The sequence below is a fragment of the Archocentrus centrarchus genome, chromosome 11 (genome assembly GCF_007364275.1).
Source record: "Archocentrus centrarchus isolate MPI-CPG fArcCen1 chromosome 11, fArcCen1, whole genome shotgun sequence".
NCBI lineage: Eukaryota > Metazoa > Chordata > Actinopteri > Cichliformes > Cichlidae > Archocentrus > Archocentrus centrarchus.
The window spans coordinates 6,086,790-6,106,966 of NC_044356.1; positions in this window are offsets into that span (position 1 = coordinate 6,086,790).

Sequence of the window (20,177 nt, forward strand, 5' to 3'; positions counted from 1 at the left end):
ATATTATTATTGTATTAGATACCCATTTGGATAGGAGCTCATCAGTTTACACAAAGCAGTCTAAATCTAGTCATATTGTGAGAAGCTCCTTGAAAAATATGAATATGGTAGATACCTGGAGATTGTTTTCTCCCACGGGCAGGGTTTATTCTTTTTTTTCCCCCAGTACATGGGTCATACTCCCGCATTGATTATATTTTTTTGGATACTAAACTTACTTCAATCATAAAGGATGTTACTTATCATCCTATTTTATTCTCTGATCATGGTCCTGTATCCATAGATTTGGATTTTGGGGATTTGGTTGGTGTGCGGCGCAGAAATTGGTGCTTTGATCCTACTTTGTTAAAAGATGAATCATTTCATAAGAAACTGGAGAAGCATATTTTGGATTACATTGATGATAATGATAAGGGTGACGTTAATGACGCTATTTTGTGGGAGAGTATGAAAACGGTAATTTGAGGCCATATTATATCTTTTACTGTGTCTAGGAACAAGTTTCACAACCTGGCTTTAAAGGGCCTGGAAGCAAATTTGCAGCGGCTGGAATAAACTTACCGACTTTCTCCATCCAAAGAACTATTAGCCAAAATTAGTAAAATAAAATGTGAATACAATTCTCTGCTTGGGAAAAAGGTCTGCCTTCAAAGTATGAAGTGCAGGCAGAACTTCTTTGAATTAGGTGATAAACCTCATAAATTGCTTGCTTAGAAAAACAAGAGCATCACAAACAATACTTTCAATTAATGATCAAAATGAACAAATAATTACAGATCCTCAGCAAATAAATGAGTGCTTTAGGGATTTTTATTCTAATCTCTATACCTCTAAATGTTCAACTAGTTTATCGGTAATTGAGGATTTTTTGGAAAAATTTAATCTTCCTAAATTAGACGATGCGGCAGTTGCAGATTTGGATGCAGACTTCACATTAGATGAGATCAAGGTGTCATATCCTGGGCCGGTGGCCCAGTGTTTTATGTTTTCTTGGTATGGTTTCCGTTTTCTCAAGTTGTTTTGTTATCTTTTGTATTTGCCCTCAGTTATTTGTAGTTCCTTGTGTCTCTCTGTATTCTGTGTCAGGTTTGCGTCTCTGTTCCCTTGTCATACTTCCTGTTTTATTTTGATATTCGTCCAGCCCCTGTCTGTTGTATTTAGTTTTGCTTCCCTCTGGTCTCGTCTTAGTTATCAGTGTCACCTGTGTTCCCACCTGTTTCCTCTTCCCTCATCAGCCCTTCTGTGTATTTAAGTCCTGCGTGTTCTCTGCCTGTTGTCGCGTCGTTGATGTTGTGTGCCCGTGTGTTCCCTGTGCTCCCTGTGTTCCCTGTGTCTGCCTGTCGTCTCCCTTCCAAGATTTTTGTATTTGTTTTTCCCTGCTTAAATAAATCCCTTTTTTTTTAGTGATGTTTACCTCTGGTGTCCTGCGTGTTTGCCCTTCCTCGCCCGTTTTCTCCCCGGGCATGACAGAACGACGCGAACAAACTATGGACCCCGCAGATATAAGGACCCTCTCTGAGCAAGAAGAGAAGATCCTGGAGCTCAAGGATTTCTCCGAGAAAATTGTTCAGGCCCCCACCAGTCACCACCGGTTAATACAGTTAGCTTTCTGTTGTGGACTTATTTCGTCCTCCACCTGGCTCCTCACCCATCCTGACATCGCTTCACTTGCCCATTCATTAATCATGCTCCGAAAGAACCTACAATATGAACTGCACAATATTGGCCGCCCAGTCCAGGGCAGGGACTCAAATTTTTTTCTTCAAGCCATCGCTAATGCACCTCTCCTGCAGCCAGACGGCTTATCCTCGTCTCCTCCTCTCCGTGGCACCTCATCGCCACCAGCACTGCCTTGCTCTCAGGCCCCGCCATCTTCCATTCCACTCACCTCTCCCCAGGACCCGAGCGGTATAACGCCGTGGACATTGTCACCGCTTCACGCACAGGCCACCACCTCCGTGAGTACCACCGTCACGCAGCCAGACCTCTCTTGGCTGCCGCAAGATGTAGAAATCATTGATTCTCCTCTGCTAGTGGACATTCTGGATGCAGAGAATCGTGCTTCCCACTCTAACAGAACACGAAGGAAGCAGCGCACCCGGCGTCATCGTACACCGCCCCAGTCAGCTGTAGCTCCAGCTCCCCCTCAGTCGCGGTGTTCCAAGTCAGCTGTAGCTCCAGCTCCCCCTCAGTCGCGGTGTTCCAAGTCAGCTGTAGCTCCAGCTCCCCCTCAGTCGCAGTGTTCCCAGTCAGCTGTAGCTCCAGCTCCCCCTCAGTCGCGGTGTTCCCAGTCAGCTGTAGCTCCAGCTCCCCCTCAGTCGCAGTGTTCCCAGTCAGCTGTAGCTCCAGCTCCCCCTCAGTCGCGGTGTTCCAAGTCAGCTGTCGCTCCAGCTCCCCCTCAGTCGCAGTGTTCCCAGTCAGCTGTCGCTCCAGCTCCCCCTCAGTCGCAGTGTTCCCAGTCAGCTGTAGCTCCAGCTCCCCCTCAGTCGCGGTGTTCCAAGTCAGCTGTCGCTCCAGCTCCCCCTCAGTCGCAGTGTTCCCAGTCAGCTGTAGCTCCAGCTCCCCCTCAGTCGCAGTGTTCCCAGTCAGCTGTAGATCCAGCTCCCCCTCAGTCGCAGCCCCAGACCCCTCAGTTAGCTCCAGCTCCCTCTGCTCACCCTGCTCCAGCTCCCTTAGCTCCAGCTCCCCCTGCACCCGTACCTGTTCCGCGGGTGGGGGCAGCCACGGACGGGCTGACCTCTGCCCTCGCACCTGTTCCGCGGGTGGGGGCAGCCACGGACGGGCTGACCTCTGCCCTCGCACCTGTTCCGCGGGTGGGGGCAGCCACGGACGGGCTGACCTCTGCACTCGCACCTGTTCCGCGGGTGGGGGCAGCCACGGACGGGCTGACCTCTGCACTCGCACCTGTTCCGCGGGTGGGGGCAGCCACGGACGGGCTGACCTCTGCATCCGTTCCTGCTCCGCGGGTGGGGGCAACCAGGTCCAAGCCTTCGCATCAGTTTTCAGCGTTAGCTGCAGCAGCAGGGTCTCAGTCAGCCTCGGTGGCTCTCCCTCGCCCTCAGTCAGCCGTAGCCCCAGCCTCAGCTCATTCCCAGCCTTCTCAGTCAGCTGTAGCTCAGTCCCAGTCTACGCAGCCCGGTCTCCCTAGCTCTCGGTCAGTTTCCACGCAGCCCGGTCTCCCTAGCTCTCGGTCAGTTTCCACGCACCCAGGTCTCCCTAGCTCTCGGTCAGTTTCCACGCAGCCAGGTCTCCCTAGCTCTCGGTCAGTTTCCACGCACCCAGATCTCCCTAGCTCTTGGTCAGTTTCCACGCAGCCAGGTCTCCCTAGCTCTCGGTCAGTTTCCACGCAGCCAGATCTCCCTAGCTCTCGGTCAGTTTCCACGCAGCCAGATCTCCCCAGCTCTCGGTCAGTTTCCACGCAGCCAGATCTCCCCAGCTCTCGGTCAGTTTCCACGCAGCCAGATCTCCCCAGCTCTCGGTCAGTTTCCACGCAGCCAGCTCTCCCTAGCTCTCGGTCAGTTTCCACGCAGCCTGATCTCCCCAGCTCTCGGTCAGTTTCCACGCAGCCTGATCTCCCCAGCTCTCGGTCAGTTTCCACGCAGCCTGATCTCCCTAGCTCTCGGTCTGTTTCCACACACTCAGCTTCCACGCAGTCTGCTCCCGCAGAGGCAGCTCCAGTGTTAGCTCTCCCTCACCTTCAGTCAGCTCCAGTCGCTCTCCCTCGCCTTCAGTCAGCTCCAGTCGCTCTCCCTCGCCTTCAGTCAGCTCCAGTCGTTCTCCCTCGCCTTCAGTCAGCTCCAGTCGCTCTCCCTCGGTCCCCAGTGTCAGCTCCAGTCGCTCTCCCTCGGTCCCCAGTGTCAGCTGTTTCAGTGCCCTCTCAGTCAGTTCCCTCAGTCCCTGTCTTAGTTCCTTCGGTTTTGGTCCCAGTTCCCTCAGCTCCTGCTCTCTCTAGCTCGCAGTCTGCTCTTTCTGTCTCCTGGCCTGCTTCCACGCGGCCAGTTGTCTCCCGGCCTGCTTCCACGCGGCCAGTCGTCTCCCGGCCTGCTTCCACGCGGCCAGTTGTCTCCCGGCCTGCTTCCACGCGGCCAGTCGTCTCCCGGCCTGCTTCCACGCGGCCAGTTTTCACGCACTCAGGCCCCTCTAGCCTACAGTCGGTTTCCCTAATGTCTGTTCACCCTAGCACTCCGTCAGTTCCTCCAGTGTCAGTTCCTCCAGTGTCAGTTCCTTCCCAGTCAGGTTCCCAGTCAGCTCCCCGGTCACCATCCTCCTCACCGTCAGACTCACCCGAACTGTGCCCGGCAAAGCAGCCCCAGCCTGCACATCCAGTGTTCGTGCCGCCGGGGGTCTCCGCTCAGTCCGAGCGCTCCGAGCCAGAGGGTCCCACTCAGTCCGAGCACTCCGAGCCAGAGGGTCCCGCTCAGTCCGAGCGCTCCGAGCCAGAGGGTCCCGCTCAGTCCGAGCCGTTGGGGGTCTCCGCTCAGTCTGAGCGCTCCGAGCCAGGGGGTCCCGCTCAGTCCGAGCTGGTGGGGGTCTCCGCTCAGTCCGAGTGCTCCGAGCCAGGGGGTCCCGCTCAGTCCGAGCCGGTGGGGGTCTCCGCTCAGTCCGAGCGCTCCGCGCCAGGGGGTCCCGCTCAGTCCGAGCGCTCCGCGCCGCCCGAGGGTTCCCCACCAGAGCCCGGGGTCGCCCGTCTCCGCCGCCGCATGCCCCGCGGTCGGCCTCCAGTGCCTGCTCCCCGTCGCCGCCACCGCATGCCCCGGGGTCGGCCTCCAGTGTCTCCTCCACGTCGTCGCCGCCGCCGCTGGGAGCGCGGTCGGCCTCCAGTGTCTCCTCCACGTCGTCGCCGCCGCCGCTGGGAGCGCGGTCGGCCTCCAGTGTCTCCTCCACGTCGTCGCCGCCGCCGCTGGGAGCGCGGTCGGCCTCCAGTGTCTCCTCCACGTCGTCGCCGCCGCCGCTGGGAGCGCGGTCGGCCTCCAGTGTTTTCTCCTCGTCGCCGCCGCCGCTGGGAGCGCGGTCGGCCTCCCTCGTTGGGACTTTGTTGCCCTTGGCCTCTGCGGCCTCTTGGACTGTGGTCTCTGTTTTTGACCTTCCCCTGAACTCTCCTGAACTGTGGACTGTTTTTTCCCCTTTGCCGGTTGCTGTTTTTGTTTTGTTATAGCTCCTGAGCTGTTCCTTGTGTTTGACCCCTGTATTTGACATCGGAGCTATCCGGCCTTGTGCCGTCGCTTTTTGTTTCGTCCTGTTTTTTCCTTCTCATCCCCGTGTTTTGTTCTTGTTCTTGGACTGTTGTTCGGCCTTGTGCCATTGCTTTTGTTTATTCTGTTCCTTTTGCTTATTGTTTTTTTTTTTTTTTTTTGCCCTCGTGCTCTGGCATTGCCCCAGTGTTTCTTTGTGTTTTGGTTTTTGTTCCCGGACCTTGTTGCCCCCTGCTTGGTTTTGTTTTTGTTTCGAGCCCTCCTTCCTGGTCCCCCGCCTCCCGCCCTGGTCTGGTTTTTTGTTTCTTGTCTTGGCCGTCAGGAGCCAGCCTTTGAGGGGGGGGGTACTGTCATATCCTGGGCCGGTGGCCCAGTGTTTTTTGTTTTCTTGGTATGGTTTCCGTTTTCTCAAGTTGTTTTGTTATCTTTTGTATTTGCCCTCAGTTATTTGTAGTTCCTTGTGTCTCTCTGTATTCTGTGTCAGGTTTGCGTCTCTGTTCCCTTGTCATACTTCCTGTTTTATTTTGATATTCGTCCAGCCCCTGTCTGTTGTATTTAGTTTTGCTTCCCTCTGGTCTCGTCTTAGTTATCAGTGTCACCTGTGTTCCCACCTGTTTCCTCTTCCCTCATCAGCCCTTCTGTGTATTTAAGTCCTGCGTGTTCTCTGCCTGTTGTCGCGTCGTTGATGTTGTGTGCCCGTGTGTTCCCTGTGCCCCTGTGTTCCCTGTGTCTGCCCGTCGTCTCCCTTCCAAGATTTTTGTATTTGTTTTTCCCTGCTTAAATAAATCCCTTTTTTTTTAGTGATGTTTACCTCTGGTGTCCTGCGTGTTTGCCCTTCCTCGCCCGTTTCCTCCCCGGGCATGACACAAGGCAGCTATTCAACAGCTCTCGAATAATAAAGGCCCTGGACCCAATGGCTTTGGGGCGAAGTTTTATAAGACCTATACTACATTACTGTCTCCTTTACTGCTGTGTATGTTTAATTATTCAAAATTATCTGACTCATTAGCAGGTTCTATGTATCAAGGCATAATCTCATTCTAATCTGATTCTAAAAAAGGATCGAGATCCGCAGTTAATCACATCATATCGACCCATTTCTCTCCTCCTGGTTGAGACTAAAATATTGACAAAAATCTTATCGAACCGTCTTAAAGAGCATATCTCTAAACTTATATATCCTGATCAAACTGGGTTTATTCCCAATAGACATATTTTTTTTAATTTACGTAGATTATTTAACCTTATATATAGTCCTGATAGGGGGTCAGAAGACTACGTGGTGATGGCTTTGGATGCAGAGAGGGCATTTGATCAGGTTGAGTGGCCATATATGTTCATGGTGCTATCTAAATTTGGATTTGGTGAGTCTTTTATTAATTGGATTAGAATTTTGTACAAAGAACCAACAGCATCAGTAAGGACTAATAATAATATATCAAAACCCTTTTGGTTATATAGAGGTACATGTCAAGTAATGGTAAATGGTAAATGGACTAGTTCTTATATAGCGCTTTTCTACTCAGTCAGAGCACTCAAAGCGCTTATACAACCGGTTTGCATTCACCCATGCACTCCCATTCATACAAGCACTTCCATTTTTACGAAGCTAAGTGCTTTTAATTACCTAACATTCACACACATTCATACTCCGACAGAACGGTCGGAGAGCAACTTGGGGTTAAGTATCTTGCCCAAGGATACATTGGCATGTAGCCCGGAGTAGCCAGGATTCGAACCGCTGACCTTCCGATCAGTAGGTGACCTGCTCTACCTACTGAGCTACAGCCACCAAGGAGATCCTATTTCTCCCTTTATTATTGCCTTGGCTCTAGAACCTTTGGCTGCTCGTATACGTCTAAGTTCTGATATATTACCAATAACACACCATGGGGTTCCTCATAAATTTTCAGCTTATGCTGATGATGTTTTGTTTATTTCAAAACCAAAGACCTCAATTGTACCTTTACTTCAACTGATAAAGGAATTTGGTACTTTTTCAGGATATCAGATAAATTGGACAAAAACTGAAATTATGCCGTTGTCGGAGGCTGTAGATATGGATCGCCTGCGAAAAACTCCATTCAGGTTAGCTTTGGATAAATTTGAGTGTCTTGGTATAGTAGTCACACGCAAATTATCACAACTCTTATGAGGGAGGGTTAGGGTTAGGGTTAGGTTTTGTTGTAAATGAGACGTGACCCTCCCCAACTTGGTCCATTTGGGTTAGGGTTAGGGTATAAGGGATGAAAACCATCTTTGTCAAATGGGCACTTTGAATAACTCGAAAACTATAAGTGTTAGGCGGACCAAATTTGGCATAGAGAGTCTGTCTGAGGGGCTCTACATGTCCACAAAGTTTGGTGGGTGTGGTATGTTTCCTTTATGTAGCTGCCATTGACTCCCATTCATTTGAAATTTTTGGGCACTTGAAATAACTCAAAAAGTGTAAGTGCCAGGGTGACCATACTTTGCACAGAGGATGTGTTTTAGATGTCCTACGCGCCCACCAAGTTTGGTAATCCTAGGCCCTGCCCTTCCTATAGCTGCCATAGACTCCCATTCATTTCTCCCACTTGGTCCCCTTCCGGGTAGGAGTGTCCAATCGAGACGGGAGTTGGTTCTGCGTGCTCGGGGCGTCGTGCCGAGCTGTTAGACACCCAACTTGACATGGTTCCAGAACATGACCAAAAATGGGTTTTTGTTAGCCTTAGGTATAGGGGTTAGGGATATAGGATGAAAACCATTTTTCGCAAATGGTCACTCAAAATAACTCAAGAAGTATAAGTGTTAGGCATACCAAATTTCGCACAGAGAGTCTGTCTGAGGGGCTCTACATGTCCACCAAGTTTGGTGGGTGTGGTCCGTTTCCTTCATGTAGCTGCCATTGACTCCCATTCATTTGAAATTTTTGGTCATTTGAAATAACTCAAAAAGTATAAGTGCCAGGGTGACCATACTTGGCACAGAGGGTGTGTTGGAGACGTCCTACCCACCCACCAAGTTTGGTAGGCCTAGGCCCTGCCCTTCCTATAGCTGCCATAGACTCCCATTCATTTCTCACACTTGGTCCCCTTCCGGGTAGGAGGGTCCAATCGAGACGGGAGTTGGTTCTGCGTGGTCGGGGCGTCGTGCCGAGCTGTTAGACACCCAACATGACATGGTTCCAGAACATGACCAAAAATGTGTTTTTGTTAGGGTTAGGTACAGGGGTTAGGTTGAGGTAAGTAACGAGGGGAAACCCCCCGTAATGCACGGTCCATCGGGGTCGGGAAGCTGGTCCCCACCCTGGATCAAAAAATTGCCCGTCTTGGGCTTGCATGCTTCTTCTTGAGCCGCCGCGACGTTTCGGCCTTTATTGGCCTTTATTGGCCTTCTTCAGGCTCTGGCTCAAGATTATTTTAGTTTGTTTTTCGTTTTGTTCTTTCTTTCCCTCTGTTCTTTCTCCTCCTCCTTTGTTTCTGGCATCCCCTCTGTCTGCCTGCTTTGGCTCCCCTACAGTCCTATTTATACCTTTCTGTTCTGGCCTTTATTTCTTGCTTTCCGTAGGTCTCCTTTTTGTTTTATGTTCTGACCTTTATTTTTATGCTTTGTGTACGGCCTTTCTTTGTTTTTTGGCACCCCCTATTGTCTGCCCTTAGGCTCCCCTACATGTCCTTTGATTGTCTTTCCCTCTGTTTGTATGTCCAATTTCCCGTCCCTTTTTCCTTTTTTATCCCTGTCCAATTTTAATTTTAATTTTTCCAGGGTTTGGGTTAGGGGAAACAGAAAATTATAAGCTCTGTCGCCGTAGGGCCTGGCTCTCGATAGCGATGCTGTGCATCCTGTGCTCCGCCACGGCGTTGTCCCCGTCGGGTGACAGACGCATAGCTCGGGCGGACGCGGCTATCATGGTAGCGGGGGACGGGAGAAGGGCTCCGCGGTGCAATATTGCGACGTTGCCTGCTGCGGCCATATCTGGCACGCCCGCGTCGATAAGACACCACGGTCCATTCGTCCTGGTTCCGTCTACGATCCATGTCGGAGTCACGCTTCCTGGTTTTCGAGAAGCGAGCCACGACGTTAGCCTGCTGCGTGTTAGCGAGCAAGCTAAGGTGATTAGCTCACTGTGTTTTGGAGAGCAAGCTAAATTAATTAGCTTGTTACGTTTTAAAGAGCAAGCTGGAAACGACGTTTCGGTCTTTATAAAGACCTTCTTCAGGTTGCTTGCTCGAAGAAAAGCACGAGAAACGGCCGTGAAGCTAGTGTCAGGATGTTACGGAGATGCGTTCTCTTCCGTGTGTGAGTGTGGTCTGAAGAGCAGATTGCTGCAGCCGGGGCTTTTAAGTGCAGGGGGCGTGTCCTGCTGTGGTGGAGAAAAAGAGAGGAGGAGAGAGCAGCAAGAAAAAAGACACAGCAGAGTGTATCAATCTGAGTTTCCACTCTCCTGTTTCCTACTGGATTTTGGAATAAATAAATCATGTTAAATTGTTTGCGATCATGTATTCTTGCATTACATTACTTCCTGCATATATAAATTGTTTTTATATATATTTTGTTTGTAGGTTTTTTGTATGAATTCCAAATAAATGAAATTTTGCCACTCCTTCCAATCGTGTTTGAAAATTTGTGATGATCACATTTTAATTTTTTAATCATATAACACCACATCCAATGAATTTAACCCCAAATTAGCTGTTTTTTAACCAATTATTGTTTTATTCTATTTATGCTGCAGTCTCACAGGAAGTTATTGGACACTAATATTGACTCCTACTGACCGTATCCACTGATTTCAATTGACCACTTGCCAAATTAAGTTTAGAGAAGGAATTTCTGATATTCTCAATAATACTGAGTCCAAAACCATATACATTGTGGTAGTAAGAGATGTTTCAGGGTTCCGGGATGGGTCAAGGCTCCCCCAGCTTTATACGGGAGGCACTGGCTAGATTAGGAAATCAAAAAATTGAATCCCGGTGTCACTATGACACCGGGATTATGCGCTGGCCCTTCCCGTGGCAAGCCAGGTCGGAACCCGACCCACATCCAGGTTCCCAAATCATTATGTGACCCCACTGTGGTCACGTGACCCCTGATTAGGGCCCGGTGACCCCTGGTTGGGGTTAGGGCCCGGTGACACCTGGTTGGGGTTAGGGCCCGGTGACACCTGGTTGGGGTGAGGGCCCGGTGACACCTGGTTGGGGTTAGGGCCCGATGGCCCCCTGGTTAGGGTTAGGGCCCGATGACCCCCTGGTTGGGTTAGGGTTAGGGGGTTAGGGTTAGGGTTAGGGTTAGGGGGTTAGGGGAAACAAAATTGTAAGCTCTGCCGCCGTAGGCGGCAGAACTTAAGGCACAGTCCATCCCACTCCTGGTCTCCACCGCTCACCTATCCCCGACATGTGGATCCCTGGTCAGGGTTAAGAAAGGGTCGGAACTCGGGTAATTTCTCCAGGGGTCAAAGATTAGGGTTAGAGGAGAGGGTTGGAGGGTTGGGGGGGAGGGGGGGGGGGGGGGGGGGGGGGTTGTTTAGGGTAAGAATGTAGAGAAGGGGAGGAGAGGTTAGGTTTAGGAAAGAGGGGAGGGAAAGGTTAGGGTTAGGGAAGAAGAGGGGGAGGGAAGAAGGGAGAAGGGGAGGAGAGGTTAGGTTTAGGAAAGAGGGAAGGGAAAGGTTAGGGTTAGGGAAGGAGAGGGGGAGGGAGGTTAGGGTTGGAATGGAGAAGGGGAGGAGAGGTTAGGTTTAGGAAAGAGGGAAGGGAAAGGTTAGGGTTAGGGAAGGAGAGGGGGAGGGAAGAAGGGAGAAGGGGAGAAGAGGTTAGGTTTAGGAAAGAGGGAAGGGAAGGGTTAGGGTTAGGGTTAGGGTAGGGTTAGGGGGTTAGGGATAGGGGAATGTCTCCGGCCCCGAACAGTGCCGGCAGGTGCACGGTCCATCCCACGGTTCCCCCCGCCACCTCGACTCTGGTCACGTTGATGGGAGAGTTGGCGTCGTCTCCCATAACGCACCACGGTCCATCCCTGGGCCTCATCATTCCACCCCATGGTGGTTTTGGAGTCGCCTTTGTTATGTTAATGTATTGTTATGTGTGCTAAATACTATCTATTAAAAAAGATATGTATGAAAATATAAGCCGAATTCAATTAAAAAAGAAAAGAAAAGAAAAAAAGAAAAAAATATGTTTTTGTTGTTGTTTTTTAGAAAGAAATTGTTTTTGATTTTTGGAAAAAAAACCAATTGTTAGTGTGCCCACCGGCAACGTTTCGACCTCAAGAGGTCTTCTTCAGGCCTAGGCACACTGCAATAAAAGAAAAAGGCTTCTGTGACTTCGCTCCGCAATGTGTCTCCCTCAATGGTTCGAGCGAGAATGAGCTGACTAATGCTGTTCGCTGTTTTAGAAACTGTTTTCCCAAAAAGAAAATGAACTCAACTGATAATTGTTTTTAACGCCTTTCACTAATTTGTATGAATTGAAATGTATGAATTGAAAGAAATTAACTAAACTATTTAAAAGGTATGTATGTAATAAATTTTAATTGTGTTATTTTTGTAATGAATTTTAATTGTGTTGTTTTTATAATAAATTTTTATTCTTGTAATTCAAACTTTAAACTATTGAATGTATTCTTAATGTAGAAGCTATTTGTGAGCATTTTGCATAATATACTGTTTTTTAACTATTACATTTTTAACTATTACATTTTTAACCCCATTATTATCATCAAATTATTAAAATGTATACTCTAGGGATAATTTTTAGCCTATTATTTATTATATCATGTGTTAACCCCATCTTTAAATTAATTGTTATTAGACTTATTTTTAAACTTATTTTTAAACTTATTTTTGAAAAAAAACGTAGTTTTGAATTAAATTGTTTTTCTGATGCCCATCATTAGGGGTAAGGGTAGGTAGGGGTTAGGGTTAGGGAATGGGGTTAGGGTTAGGGATAAGGGTTGGGGATTAGGGTTAGGGAAAGGGATTGGGGTTAGGGTTAGGAATAAGGGTTAGGGTTAGGGAATGGGGTTAGGGTTAGGGATAAGGGTTGGGGAAAGGGATTGGGGTTAGGGTTAGGAAATGGGGTTAAGGTTAGGGATAAGGGTTGGGGATTAGGTTTGGGGAAAGGGATTGGGGTTAGGGTTAGGGTTAGGAATAGGGGTTAGGGTTAGGGAATGGGGTTAGGGTTAGGGATAAGGGTTGGGGATTGGGTTTGGGGAAAGGGATTGGGGTTAGGGTTAGGATTAGGAATAGGGGTTAGGGTTAGGGAATGGGGTTAGGGTAAGGGATAAGGGTTGGGAATTAGGGTTGGGGAAAGGGATTGGGGTTAGGGTTAGGAATAGGGGTGAGGGTTACGGGATGGGGTAAGGGATAAGAGTTGGGGATTAGGGTTGGGGAAAGGGATTGGGGTTAGGGTTAGGAAATGGGGTTAGGGATAAGGGTTGGGGATAAGGGTTGGGGAAAGGGATTGGGGTTAGGATTGGGGAAGGGGATTGGGGTTAGGAATAAGGGTTGGGGTTAGGGTTAGGATTAGGGTTGGGGTAAGGGTAGGGGTAAAGGGCTGGGGTTTGGATGGGGGCCTAGGTGGTTAGGGATTGGGGTTATGATTTGGGGTTCCGGGTTTGGGATTCAACTTGGGTACACCAATCTAGGCATTAAGGCCCCGTGGGCTTTTGGTGCCCAATAGACGTATCCATTTTCTTTCTATCTTTTTCCGTTCAGCATCAGTCCAACTAGAGTTACTCTGAATCCCCGCTACCCTTAGGCGGTCCGATCCATGTGCCAAAAAATGTCTAACCAAGGGCGTGTGGCTTTCTTTCTTGTTTCTAATATTGTATTTGTGTTGCGTTAGTCTTGTTGATATGGAATTTTTGGTTTCGCCAATGTACCTTTTGTCACATTGGGAACAGAAAATTAAATAAACACAATTGGAAGTTTGTGGTCTGAAAGTTTGTGAAATTTTGAAAATGGTCTTGTTACATGTGTTTTGTATATATTGTAACTTGAGAAAGGAATCTGCTAAGACCCTGGTTTTATTGGGTGGTTGTATCGATTGGAGTTTCGCTCTTACCAGGTAATCTCTCAGATTCTTATTTCTCCTATAAGCCGAGATCACCTGATGGGTCTTCAGTAACCCCTGCTGTTCTATTATGGAGCGATAGTTATTCTTGAGTTTATTGTTCAACATGGCACTTGACGATGAGAACTTAGTGATTAATGGAATAAACTCCTTAAGAGTTTTTGGTTTCTGGTTTTGAAAGTTTTTGAGGCAATGTCTCAAGAACGTTCTGGAGTAAGCCCTGTTTCTAAGTGCCCCAAAGAGGGTTTTGACTGCGGCTCTGAAATCCGACTCCTGAGTACAAATCCTCTTGAATCTGAGCAATTGTGACTTAACCAGTCCCCTGTAAGTGTGTTTTGGATGCCAACTGGTTTTAAAGAGCAATGAGTGTGTGTCTGTTTCCTTAAAATAAACTTTGATGTCCAGTGTTTGTGTATCCTGGAAGTGGTTTCCTTTGTAAACCGTCGTGTCTAAAAAGTCCACTGATTGTTGGTCAAATTTGTGTTTTAATCGAATGGAGGGATCGTAAGTGTCCAATATGTTTATGAAATGTATAAATTCCGAATGCGAATGTGTCCAAATTCCAAATATGTCATCCAAGTACCTTAAATATAAGAAAGGCTTTTTCTGGCATTTGCCTAGTGCATTTTCCTCCCAATCCGCCATGAATATATTAGCATATGCTGGGGCAAACTTTTTCCCCATGGCCACCCCTTTAATTTGGAGATAATATTTGTTATCAAATTCAAAGTCGTTTCTCGTTAAATTAATTTCTAAGAGTTTTAGTAGTTCCTGATCCGGTCGGTCTTGTTGGGGGTATAGCCTGAAAACTTTTTTAACTGCTTTTAATCCTGCCTCTGTATCAATGTTAGTGTACAAACTGTCTATATCAATTGTAAAAAATGATGAATTTTGTGGAATTTTAAAATTTTTAACCTTACTGATGAAATGATATGTGTCTTTTACATATGAAGGATGTTTTACTGAAAGGGGATTAAGAAAAAAATCTATATACTCCGCTGTCTGATAAGTTTCACTCCCACAGTCGGAGACAATGGGTCTCCCCGGAGGTATTTTGAATGGTACTGTCCACTTTTCGGGGTCTTTGTGGATCTTAGGTAGGATGTAGAATCTCCTGGTTCTGGGTTCTAATTCCCCCTTTAAATATTGTGTTTGTTTGTAATTGATGAAACCCTTTCCATACAACTGATTAATAATTTGGTGTACCATTGGCACCGTATTTAGGTAAATTGGTGCATTTAATTTCCTATAATACGTGGTGTCATCCAGTTGACGTCTGGCTTCCAATACATATTGATCCCTGTTTAGGATAACAACTGTGCTCCCCTTATCTGCTGGCTTAATGACTATGTGTTTGTTTAGGGGGGGTTAGGGTTAGGGTTAGGGGTTAGGGTTAGGGTTAGGGGGGGGTTAGGGTTAGGGTTAGGGGGTTAGGGTTAGGGTAGGGTTAGGGTTAGGGTTAGGGTTAGGGTTAGGGTTAGGGTTAGGGTTAGGGTTAGGAAATCAAAAAATTGAATCCCGGTGTCACTATGACACCGGGATTATGCGCTGGCCCTTCCCGTGGCAAGCCAGGTCGGAACCAGACCCACATCCCGGTCCCCAAATCATTATGCGACCCCACTGTGGTCACGTGACCCCTGATTAAGGCCCGGTGACCCCTGGTTAGGGTGAGGGCCCGGTGACACCTGGTTGGGGTTAAGGCCCGGTGACCCCTGGCTGGGGTGAGGGCCCGGTAACACCTGGTTGGGGTTAGGGCCCGGTGACCCCTGGGTTAGGGTTAGGGTTAGGGGGGTTAGGGTTAGGGTAGGGGTGAGGGTTAGGGGGTTAGGGTTAGGGGGTTAGGGTTAGGGGGTTAGGGTTAGGGCCAAGTGTCCTGGGTGGGATTTTAGGGTCCAATTATCATTGTGATCGGGGTTGGGGCCAAATCAATATTGGTTAGATTTAGGGTCAAGATGTTCCGAATTGGGTTTGTAAATTTGGGATGGGGTTTGCCAATCATGTTTTGCATCCACAGGTTTTGGTTGCGTCATTATGTGACCCCACTGTGGTTACGTGACCCCTGATTAGGGCCCGGTGACCCCTGGTTAGGGTGAGGGCCCGGTGACACCTGGTTGGGGTTAGGGCCCGGTGACCCCTGGTTGAGGTGAGGGCCCGGTGACACCTGGTTGGGGTTAGGGCCCGGTGACCCCTGACTGGGGTGAGGGCCCGGTGACACCTGGTTGGGGTTAGGGCCCGGTGACCCCTGGGTTAGGGTTAGGGTTAGGGAGGTTAGGGTTAGGGTTAGGGTAGGGGTTAGGGTTAGGGGGTTGGGGTTAGGGTTAGGGCCAAGTGTCCTGGGTGGGATTTTAGGGTCCAATTATCATTGTGATCGGGGTTGGGGCCAAATCAATATTGGTTAGATTTAGGGTCTAAATGTTCCGAATTGGGTTTGTAAATTTGGGATGGGGTTTGCCAATCATGTTTTATATCCACAGGTTTTGGTTGCATCAATCATTGAATTTGATGGACTCAAGATTATTGGGGCCTAATTTATTTGAGGTTCAGGCCTCGTGGGTGTATTGTGTCTAGTTTTGTTATCCAAACCCTTTCTGCTCGCAGTCTTTGTGCTGCAGACCAGTTTGGGTTGTGTTGGATGACCGAGGCTTTCACCGACGGCCATCCATGTTGTAAAAAATGGTGAACCAGAGGAGTATTAGTCTCCTTCTGCCTTAAAACATTATAGCGATGTTGAGTGAACCTGGTCAGCAACGTGTTCTTGGTTTCACCAACATATTGGATCCCACATCTTGAGCAAGTGATCAAATATACACAATTTTTGGTATGGGGGTCCCCCCATGCCAAGTTTTTGAAGACCCGGTTATTGCTTTTGCTGCGGATCCACCTTTGTTGAGAATAGAAGTCCGTATGGCCTTTGGGTCCTCGGGTTATTAGGGATTTAACTTTGGCCCTGACCAAGTAATCTTGTAGGTTTTTATTTTTTCGGAATGCAGCAATGACCCTGTGATCCTGGAGGGTCCCTGACTGGTCAATTATGTTATTGAAGTTTTTCCGGAGTGCCTTGACCAGTTTGACTGCTGGTAGGGAATATGTGGTGACCAGGGGAATAACTGAGGAGATTTGGATAGGTTTCTGTATTAGAAATGTCTTAAGGCTTGATCTTAAAAAGGAGCGGCTATAGCCTCTAGTGCTCAATGCTGTAAATAGCGTTTTTGTGGCCGATATGAAATCATCCTTGTGGCTACATATTCTGTGGAATCTCAAAAGTTGGGATTTCACAAGGCCTGCAAAGGTGTGCCGTGGATGATAACTGTTTTTATGGAGTAGAGCGTGTGTGTCCGTCTCCTTGAAAAAGACCTTGGTCACCAATCTGTTAGTTGTGCAAAAATTAGGGCCTTTGAATGTGGTGGTGTCTAGGAAGTCCACTGTGGCACAATTGGTGGTTGCTTTCAATTTTATGGATGGGTTGTGGTTATTAAGAGTCATCAGGAACTCATCAAAGTCCTCCAAAGGGTGAGGCCAGACACCCCAGATATCATCAAGGAACCTATAATAGTACAGGGGCTTTTTGGGGCAAGATGCTAAAGCAGCAGTCTCCCACTCAGCCATGAAGATGTTTGCATAGGCTGGTGCGAATTTCTTGCCCATGGCCGTACCTTTGATTTGTAGATAATATTCTCCATTAAATTCAAAGTCATTTCTCCTCAAATTAATATCTAAAAGTTGGAGGAGTTCTTTGTCGGGCCTCTTTTTATCCCGGTACTTTGTGAAAATGTTCTTGACGGCCTGTATGCCTTCCTCAATGTCAATATTCGTGTAGAGGCTATCCACGTCCATAGTGAAAAGGATGGCCTCTGAAGGGATATGCAATCGTTTGATTTTATCTATGAAATCGTAGGTATCCCTGATGTAGCTGGCGTGCCTGACTGATAGTGGGTTGAGGAAGTGATCAATGTACTCTGCGGTGAAGTAGGTTTCACTGCCACAGTCAGAGACTATTGGCCTTCCTGGGGGAATTTCGTGTGGTTTACTCCATTTAGTCGGGTCTTTATGAATCTTGGGGAGTAAATAGAAAAATCTGGCTCTGGGCTGTGGGTTGCCTAATAAATAGTTTTTTTGCTTTAAATTGATGAATTTCTTCTCTAATAATTTGTCAATAATGGGCTTAATGATTTGGGTTGTTTGAGGGTAGATGGGTGCTGGTAATTTGGTGTAATAATTGATATCTTGTAGTTGTCTGTGACCCTCCCATAGATACTGGTCCCTGTCCATGATCACCACTGCACTGCCTTTGTCCGCTGGCTTAATGATGATGTTTTTATCATTTTTAAGTGCGTGTAAGGCCAGGATTTCCTCCCTGCAGAGGTTCGGTTTAATCCTGCCCGCTTGGAAGGTGTCCTCAAAGTGCCGTGTGTCTGTTTGGATCAGGGTGGTGACTTCTAATGGAAGCTGAGCTAAAGGTGGTGTCCAGTTGGACCTGGGAGTAAAAGGTGGGGGGTCCTTGTCCCGTTTATTGAGGAAATGTATGGCAAGTTTGATCCTCCTGTGATATTCCTGCATGTCCCACCTACCCTGTTCTAACATGTTTTTATTGCTCCCTCTGGTGGGGATAAAATTTAAGCCTCGGTTCAGTAATCGAAATTGTACTGTGTTTAGTTTGAATTTTTTGGCCAAAACAACTACACTTTTTGACCCCTCCTGTACTAGCAGGCTTATGGGGACAGATATTTTACATGTCCACACCAATGTTCCAGCATACGCCGAGCTGTGCGTTTGGACCAATGGACATTATCTGTCAGTGTAGTGAAAGCCTTTTGAGGGAGCTCAGGGATGTGTAGAGCATTTTGTTTAATGGCCTGATTCAGATGTGTTATGTTGGTCCGTTCTTTGAGTGTTAGTTGTTTGGAATGGTTGATGAGGGGGACCCAAATCTCAGCCGTTGGAAATTTGTTCTCCGCCGCTTTCAATGTGGATAGGAGCTGTTTAACAGCTGTCTCCTTATGTTTTTGTTTTCTGTTGTTTAATCCAAAACAGAGGAGAACTTTTGCCACCTCTATGGTGACCGTGGCTTTGTTAATGATGGATGGGGCATGGCCCAAATTGGCCCCTGGGAAACTGTCGATTTGCAGTTCCTCACTGGAAAAGGGGGGGATTTTTGCTAGATTTGAGTCTCCGATTATGAGCCATTTCTTGCCAACACTCAGGCTCCAATCCGTCATTTTGTTGTTTGTGTTTACATGTCGGGTGGGTCTGCGTGTGGGAATTAATGGTGGGATGGTTGGTTGAGGACAAGGTCTGGGCTTGAGACGAAGCCGGCTTTGGATTGCCGTCCTCAGTCTGTGTGTATGTGATGGTGTTGGTTCAACATTGGTCTCTTCTGGGTCACTGAGTTCGATAAGTAGTGCCTCCGGTGGTGATTCCGGGACCTGGTCTGGTGACTCTGGAGGGGGAAGTTCCAGACTGGGTTCCTTTTCCTCCTGTACCACTGGATCAGTGGGTCTCTGCTCTGTACCAGTGTCAGTGGGTTTCCGAGGGGCCCTCTGTGGTTGTGAGAGAGAGCTAGGGGGCTGAGCCATCTGAGGAGGGACCGAGGGAGAGTCAGAGGCTTCCACACCTGAGGGGCCTGGCTGTGCGGGTGGCTCCTCCCTAAAGGGTGACCAATCTCCTCCTCTTTGGTCAGTCATAGTAGCTATAGATGTTGTTTGCACCTTGTGTGTGTGTTGAGCTATTGAGGAGGGGGGAGAGAGGAGAGAGGGCCCTGTTTCAGGGAGCCCAATCTCTGGTTGTTGTCTCCCTTTTGGGGGAGATCGATCCTCCATTTGGTCCATTTCCGGGATTGTAGACCCAGTCTGGGCATCCGTAGGGTGTGCGTGTACTTGGGCCCTAGTTGTCACCAATGTCGTCTGGGTTTTAGAACCTATATTGGCGGTCAAAACGGGTGAAATAGTGTGGGGGGGGTCAGGGGGTCCCCCCTGTTGCCCAGAGTCCTTCGATTTTGTAGTTTCGGCCCTGTTCTGTGGTCGACTACATGTCGAAACTGATGTCATGCTTTGGAGTGTGGGTTTGTATGTCCGTGTAGTTTGTACCGGTGATGGTGAGCGGCTGTAAGCCTCCTGTGAGGCGCTGGTCGTCCCCTTTAGATCCTGTAGCTTAGCAATGATGAGGGCCTCCGTTTGCTCCAACGTCTCGCCCATCAGCCTCTTACCCAGGTTGCGTTTGGCCCACAATGTGGCTACCTGAAAAGGCTCATGCCAGTCCTGAATGGACAGGTGTGAAAGCGAATCCAATTCACTTTCCATCTGTTCCATGTAATGTTCACGAAGGATGACCATGGTGGTGTGTTCCCAATTTTTGGCATTTCCCTCGATGAGAAGTTGTGTGTTATCATTAGGGCTGGCAGGTTTTATAAATGTGGCCAAATGTTTGGTGAGTCTGCTGATGGTAGGGGGAGACTGGTTACCTGAGGCAATCTTGAGGTGGTGTGCTATTTTGATGATTTTGTGCATAGTGCGCACTTTGGGGATGAAATCCGGGTCATTGGAACGAGGATTTCCAGTTGTAGTCTTTCTTTTATTATTTTTGTTCTTATTTTTGGTGGTGTGTGGTGGTGGATTGCGTGTGTACCGCATGTTTGTGTTGTGCTTTGTATACTCATAGTAGTGCGGGGGCTTATCGGGCCCCCACCGATCAAAAAATTGTGGCCTGAAGCCTGGCTCTCGATAGCGATGCTGTGCATCCTGTGCCCCGCCACGGCGCTGTCCCCGTCGGGTGACAGACGCATAGCTCGGGCGGACGCGGCTATCATGGTAGCGGGGGACGGGAGAAGGGCTCCGCGGTGCAATATTGCGACGTTGCCTGCTGCGGCCATATCTGGCACGCCCGCGTCGATAAGACACCACGGTCCATTCGTCCTGGTTCCGTCTACGATCCATGTCGG